Here is an 8,077-nt window from a genome sequence, read left to right as displayed (position 1 = left end):
AACAGTTTTCATGAACTTGCTGCGTTTTGCGTCGCCATGGAAGCCTCTCTACGAACCGAGATGGGATAACGGGTGAGGCGAGAGGACGCGAAGGGATAAGGCTGCAGCTGGGGAAGCGGTGGATGGGCCTGCAGGGCACGTGTCGATCAGTGAGCACGGTTTATCTTTACCTGTTTTCATCTGGTAGAATCTAAACGTTTTCATACACCATTTCGTAACGTACTGCATCATCATTAAGTTGGAAAAATAAGCACACACACACGGGCGATCACTTACCACTAAGCTGCCAGCCATGGAGGAGTGGTTCTTAAGCTTGTGTTTCGCAACAGCATGCACGCTACTAGCCCTTTTGTTTGTCAGGCTGTCCGGCGGCAATAGCAGGCCGGCCGCCAAAAAGCAGCTGCCTCCAGGTCCATGGACTCTCCCCATCATCGGCAGCCTCCACCACGTCATCAGCCTCCTCCCGCATCGCGCGATGATGAAGCTATCTCGCAGGCACGGGCCGTTGATGGTCCTCAGGCTAGGCGAGGTCCCCATCGTGGTTGTCTCGAGCGCCGAGGCAGCAGCGCTGGTGATGAAGACCAACGACCTTTCGTTCGCCGACCGGCCGCGCAGCGTTACGGTGGACATCTTCGGCTGCGGAGGCAAGGACGTGGCCTTCGCCGCCTACGGTGACCACTGGCGTCAGATGCGCAAGATCTGCGTCATGGAGCTCCTCAGCTCGACGCAGGTGAAGCGCATGGAGGGCATCAGGGCTGACGAGGTGGGCAGCCTCCTCCGCAACATCGCGGCCACCGCATCGACCGGTGCCCCCATCAACGTCAGCGAGAAGGTGATGGCGCTCAGCATCGACGTGGTGACGCGTGCGGTTTTCGGCGCAAATTTGCACAGCAGTGCGAGTACCTCCACGAGTTGAAAGAGGTGTTGAGGCTGCTGGGCAGCTTCTCTCCGGTTGACCTCTTCCCCTCATCGCGGCTGGTGCGGTGGCTGAGCAGCGATGAGCGCCACATGAAGAGAAGCTATGGCCGCATACAGCGCATCATTGCCAATGTCATTGAGGAGCGCAAGGCGGTGCCAGCCTCCATCGCCGGGGATGAGGACCTGCTGGACGTGCTGCTCAGGCTGCAGCACGAGGACTCGCTGGAATTCCCTCTAACCACGCAAACAATAGGCGCAGTCTTGTTCGTGAGTATATATTTCCCTTAATTTCAAGTACCATTTTTATTCTTGGATCTGAATAGTTCTAGTACTAGCTAGAGCAACGTTTCTGAACCACATATGAAAAAGAAAAAAAGGAACGTTTCTGAACCACAATATCTGAATGGACGAGACGAGTTTTCTTCCGTTTCTGATCCGGAGATGATCGCTACCAGGAGAGAGCGTTGCCTTATCTCAGCTTGTCCTCTGCGACTCTACCTTGTTGTTCAGTCACCTGAATAGTACTCCCTCTTTAAAAATAGAGAAAAGTATAGTTTTCGTCTCTCAATTCTTAGCGAAGTCTAGATTTGATCCCTCAACTACGAAACCGGACAACCTGCATCACCAACTCTTAAAACCAGACAAGTTTAGTCCCCGACTCAACCAAAGCGGTATCCATGCTGACTCAACATGGTTTTGACCGGGTCATGTCTAGGTGGCGATATTTCTGTTTCTTTTCATCCATCTCCGGTGTAGACATTTCGTCAACAGTTGACTTGCAATTGCTGCGCCTTGGCACAAACCGAGCGTGCCGTCAGTCGACGAGCCAGCGCCGCCATCATAGGTGGTCGTGCTAACTACCACGCACCTCTGGGCACCCTGCTGGCCACTAAACACGCCGCTCCAAGTCTTCATGTGTTCGTGCCTCCTCATGCACCTGTTGTCATCCGCCACATCTCCTGCCGGTGTGCCTGCAGCCACCACCGGCTGTCCTTGTCCACACAGAAGGCTCATCCCCGGCAAGCCTTGTGCTCCTCCTTAACCGTCCGTGCTGGCCACTCCTCCGGACGCCTGAAGACCACACGGGACACGGCCACGACCTGCACCACACGGCACAACAAGCATCCACCACGACCTTTCCTCGTGCCTGAGTTTTCCATGAAGGCGCGCGGAGGAGTTACACGGCGCCGCTAGCGCGTGGAGTCATAGGCGTCGAGCAACACGAAATACGATGGGAGGGATGGAGGTTCGTGCTGCGCTCGACGGCGAGGTACGCGCCTCCGCCTACTCACCACACTGTTAGACCCAAGCGATGGACCGCGCTTGAAGGCCGGCGACGATGGCGAGTACCACCATAACCGCGAGGTGCCCCAGTCCGGCCACGACGGCGACGTGCTCCATCCCGGCGACGAGCAGGTCAAGCCGCGGTGATCCCCTCTCCAGGCGCCGCGCTCACATTGTCGAGGCCAGCAGCAACAACATACGAGAGAGAGTAGGGAATCAGGAGGTCAATTTGGTGGTTTCTTTGCCATGTCAGCATGGATCAGTCAAAACCGGGATGAGTGGGCATCAATACCGGTCAAAACTAAGAGGAGGGATCAAACTTATCCGGTTTTAAGAGTTGGGGGTTCAAGTTGTCCGGTTTTGTAGTTGAGGGACTAAATCTAAATTTTGCCAAGAGTTGAGGGACGAAAAGTATACTTTTCTTTTAAAAATACTCCCTCGATACTAAAATAAGTGACTCAAGTTTGTACTAGCTTTGTACTAAAATTAGTATAAAATTGAGTCAGCTAGTCACTTATTTTGAGATGGACAGGGGTATAAGATATTTTAGATCACTTTTATTTAAAAGATCTTACATTTCTTTACAGACGGAGTACCAACTTTTAACATTAAGCACAATCATTATTAATCAAATGTTCACTGTATGCCATACAAAACTACCGTGGTGTAAAGAAACACAAGGTTGTGTGCATTAGTGTTCTCTCTCTTTCTTCAAATAGACGCCCCGCTTTATATATAAAGTCCATGGCCAAAACGACACAAGGTGGTGAAGATAACCCATACAGACAAATCAAAAGAAAAAAAAGATAACTGAGTCGGCGGAGAGGAGGACGCCACCAATCCGAAGCCGAGCATGTAAACCAGAACTGGACCGTGTCGCCGTGGGAAATCACCGGCCGCCGACGCACCGAACACACCAAACTATCGCCCGAGAGGGCACGTGAGTGCGTACTCCCACTCTAGCCCGTGGAGCCCTGATCCCGCCATCGCATAGCAAGGAGCGAGGATGATGACTACATGGACATGTGTAAATGATAGGAGACCAGCGAATCCATTCCATGCCAGAGCCGAAAAACCATCAGGCTAGGACCAAAGCAAACCCGAAGGCGCCAACGCGCTGTAACCTGATGGTACTTGAGTTCCGCGGCGACGCCCCCACCTCCAAGGGTGTAACGGTGCATAGAGCGGCCGCCGTCGAGCCTAAAACAATAGGCTAGTGTTTTCACCCAAAGCCCTGGCTTGGAGAAGAAACCCCCCAGCGATAGGTAAGTCACACCCGAACCATTGACATGGAGAAAAAAACCCAGCGACGCCCCCAAAAGGATGGAATGTAAGTCAAACAGTCTGGCGAGCATCAATAATAATAGTAGCATGGAATTATCAGGGTTTGAGGAATATATGTGTGTGTGTGAGTCTGTGTTTTATCTTAATTCATAACAACTTTCGTTTCCAGGACATATTTGCAGCTGCTACGGACACTACAGGAACCACGTTGGCATGGGCCATGTCTGAGCTTATGCATAGTCCTGAGACTATGGAAAAAACACAACAAGAAGTACGTGAGGTGTTGGGTGAGAACAAAGCTCTCATTACCAATAGTGACATCCCTAAACTCCAGTCGGTGCAGATGGTCATCAAGGAAACCCTTAGGTTGCATCCACCCGCTCCTCTAGCTCCACGCGCAGCCAGAGAGGATTGTATTATCATGGGTTATGATATCCCTAAAGGTATCAATGTATACATTAATCTATTCTCAATCTCCCATGATCCTGCATATTGGAACAATCCTGGAGAGTTTAGACCGGAGAGGTTTGAGAACAACAAAATGAACTACAATGGGACATACTTTGAGTTCATTCCCTTTGGAACTGGGCGATGACAATGCCCAGGGATTCAATTTGGCTCGTCACTCATGGAGATGGCACTAACAAACTTTATGTATCACTTCAACTGGAAGCTTCTTGATGGAGCTAGCCTTGATTCAGTTGACATGTCCGAGAAATTTGGGATTACGGTAAGCAGAAGGTATGACCCGAAACTCGGAGCTATTCCACACGTGTGGCCCAATGCTATGTCATCGGACTGATACATAAAGAAAAACATGTTCGCGGTCCAAGATTGCAAGTACCTACACTTCCAACACATGTTAATGATTTCATTATTGCACTCTATGATTGTGCCTTTATGCAATAGAATAGAAGAAGAGGGGGCCACATCAGACGTTATGTTATTGTGTGAACAAAAACATTATGGTATTGTACTACTGTTTGTATTACTGTGCATGACAAAAGATTTTATGTAGTAGAACATGATCGTATAAAACATGGTTGTATTAGTTTTATGTAATGTTACGAACTTCTGAATAATACATCTTCTATTCATTAACTACTATATGTGCGATCTGCCTTTCGAATGGCTCTCTTTAGGCACATGTGATTAGTGGATCATAAATGTATATGTGTTTTATGATATCTACCATTGGAATGGATCACTTTAGGCGCATATGATTAGTTGATTAGAAATATATGTATTTTACGCGATTTTCTGTCTATACATATATGCTCCTCTATGTTGTCTCAAAAGTAGTCTTCTGGAGGTCAAGAGAACACCCAGTAGTTTACTAGCCGTTACAGTACAATTCTTGACATTTACCCATCACAAGTAGAAAACATGGCACTAGTCCCAGTTTCAGAGGGCCTTTAGTCGCGGCTCTAGAACCAAGACAAAACGGTCGGGACTAATGCCCACAACTTTTTAGTCCCGGTTGACTTATGAACCAGGACTAAAGGGGCTCCACATGGCCGCTGTGGGGCACCCAGGCAGGAGGACCTTTAGTCCCGCTTGGTAACAACAACTGGGACTAAAAGGCAGCCACGCGTCAGCATCTCGCAGGCGCTAGAGGTTTTTTTTAATGGGGGGTTTAGGGGTTTTGGAGGGTTTAGGGGTTTCATATTGTGTTAGCTAGCTAATAGAGAGAGTGACCTCTCTTTCTCCGTGCTTTATCGACGCTAGCTACTATACATATAGAGAGAACTCGACGCTAACTGGTAAGCAAATGAAGGAAACCGTTAATTACACAAGATCGCCATGAACATATATAGAGAGAAGTGACCTCTCTTTCTCCGTGCTTGGTCAAACAACAAGTTTTCGTATATCTATCCAACGCTACTACATATATAAATATAACATCCCTGTCATCATCAAGCGCCAAACTCCCATTGAATTTCCATGCACTAGTAGAAAAGGAGGCATTTGTCCCGGTTCGTAAGGGCCTTTAGTCCCGGTTCATGAACCGGGACTAATGGGTCGTTACTAATACCTCCCCCCTTTAGTCCCGGTTCTAACACGAACCGGGACAGGTGGTCCTCCACGTGGCCGGTGCGCCGAGCCCAGGCAGGGGGCCTTTGGTCCCGATTGGTGGCACCAACCGGGACCAAAAGGCATCCACGCGTCAGCATTCCAGTGGCTGGGGTTTTTGTTTTTTTTTGAATGGGGAGGGGGGGTTGGGGGTTTTGGGGGGTTAATTTAGGTGTTTCATATATTGTGTTAGCTAGATAATTAATAGAGAGAAGTGTCCTCTCTTATGTCCGTGCTTGGTCGACCCTACGTACTATACATAGAGAGGCCCTCGACACGCTAGCTAGTAAGAAAATGAAGGGAACCATTAAGTACAGAAGTTCGTCATGCATTCCGAGAGAAGTGATCGATCAACCTCTCCTTCTCTGAGACATTGGTCGAACAACAAGTTTTCGTATTATCTATCCGACGCTACTGGCTACATACATATACAATATGTAAGATCTCTTAATTACAATCCCCTAGCAATTAAAATCAACTTCCACGTGGTATTTTCCTGCTTTATTGATGACGTGGTCAAGAAAGAATCCCGTCAATTCCTCTTGAATTGCTTTCATGCGATCTTGTTCTAGGAGTTCATTCCGCATCTGCCACGTCTAATTTGAAGAAGGGGGTTAATTAATACATATATATGAATGAAACTCAACAGAAATGATGGTGTAATAAAATGAAATTGTGAATATTATTGCTTACGCACTTCATATTGTCTTTTAGAGTAGCCCCGCTTATTTTTCAAAGTCGCGTTGTACATGAACTCGTGCACGTAGTATCCACAGAAATCATTCCCTCGTTTCTGCCACAAGCACTTTACGAGAAATAGAGGTCAATCAAACTGATAATGAAGCATTATAAATGGCATTTATGAAAATTTATGAAAGTATAGCTATAGAATCAACGGGAGATGCGCGCAACTAGCTAGCCAGTAGTACTTACTTTCGGGTATGTATATCACAGCTCCTTCGGCAGTCCCGGAGCTTCTGCGGTGAACTGTTTCCAAACCCTGCAAGACAAACAAAATAATTATTATTACTTGAGATATCAGAAAATAAACAAAAAGTTGCCGATATGGTGCGATAATGATCGATTGAACTTACTTGTTGAGCAATTTAGTCATGTCCGCATAGGTTTCGGGATCTTTTCGTCTCGAGTCTAAGATGGTTACTAGTCCCCGCTCAAGCTTAATCTCCAGAAGAACATAGTGGAAGCTGCGCACGCATGCATAACTCATCAATTACATTACTATAACCTCGCTCGAGTAATAAGGGAAACCGAATATGCACACGACAGTAATACTCACTTGAAGTTGTAAGGAAAGAGTATGGTATCTTTGTTTTGATTTTTGATCAACGATTGTAGCAAGTTGGCCTCGGCCTCTTCGGCGTGCTTTTTAACCAGAAGTTCATCTATGATATTTGTGTTAATGAACCCAATATCATAAATTTCTTGTTTTCTGCACTCGACGATCTTCAATCTGCATAATATATTGAGGATAATTAACTATAAATACATGCAATGAAAGAGCCGAGCTATATATAGAGACTTAATGACAGAAATAGTACTTACAGGAAGTAGCAAAAGACCGTTAATTTATCGAGGGACTTTTGATTGAAGAACGCGAAGAACTCCTCAGATGGAACACACAACAGATCAGTTCCAACGAGGTCGTGCTCCTCTTTAATGTTCAGATACAAACTATTCGTCCCCCCAGACTCTCTGCAGGTTTTCATGTACCAATTATGGAATCTTCGCATCATCGTTGTTAGAGATTTTTCATCTTCGACGAGAGGCTTCCCGTACTCGTATCTGTGTTCGTCCAGCTCCATGAAATCAGGAAGTTGATCGTCAGGCAGGTAATCTTGTAGATTTCCATAACCGGACACCATCCCCGGAGCATTAGCGACGATGTTGCCGCTAGACACATTGAGCGGGGGGCACGATTGGTTTGCTTGTTCGCCGAGCTGATCAATTTTTTCACAGCTGCTCGTTCTCTTGACCTTTGATGTCTGACAGTACTTCCCGACCGCTCCGCTTGGAGATATGTCTGTTCAGTAATGCGCTCATATTGGTTCTCGGCGGAGAATTTGCCGGTTTCCTCGGGGCATCGAGAGTGCGCTTTGCTTTCACCGGATCTACCTTCTCCTCCGGAGGTGGATGTCTCTTTGCTTTCACCCCTTCAAAGAACTCCTTCACGTCGGTCTGCATGATCGTCGCGTTTTCCTCCTCGGTCCTCTCGTACGGTAACTTCTCTAGTGGCTTGAGAGGTGGACCGTATCTGTATTGCCTCCCGCCTCTGGCTGTGCTGCTAGACGCTGGAGCAAACGGAGCGGTTGCGGCGTCTGTCTTCTTTCGTGCTTGCTTACGAGGAGGAGGAGAAGGACTACGACGCGCCAAAGTAGCCGGGGCGGCGGCGGGTCTCTTCCGCCCTTGCTGGCGAGGCGGAGAAGGAGGAGGCTGTTGGCTGCTCGGGCGCGCCGGCACAGGGGGAGAAGGAGGCGGAGTGCCGCCACGCGCCAGAGAA

General features: G+C 48.0%; 1 pseudogene; it reads left to right on the top strand.

Annotated features, from left to right (window-relative positions):
* Positions 1–280: 280 nt before the first annotated feature.
* LOC119278753 lies at positions 281–4,587 on the top strand (annotated as a pseudogene).
* The last annotated feature ends 3,490 nt before the right edge of the window (positions 4,588–8,077 follow it).

Source organism: Triticum dicoccoides, chromosome 3B (genome assembly GCF_002162155.2).
Source record: "Triticum dicoccoides isolate Atlit2015 ecotype Zavitan chromosome 3B, WEW_v2.0, whole genome shotgun sequence".
In the NCBI taxonomy this organism is placed as follows: domain Eukaryota; kingdom Viridiplantae; phylum Streptophyta; class Magnoliopsida; order Poales; family Poaceae; genus Triticum; species Triticum dicoccoides.
The sequence above is the reverse complement of the archived record's forward strand: the minus strand, read 5'-3'. Positions and strand labels throughout refer to the sequence as shown.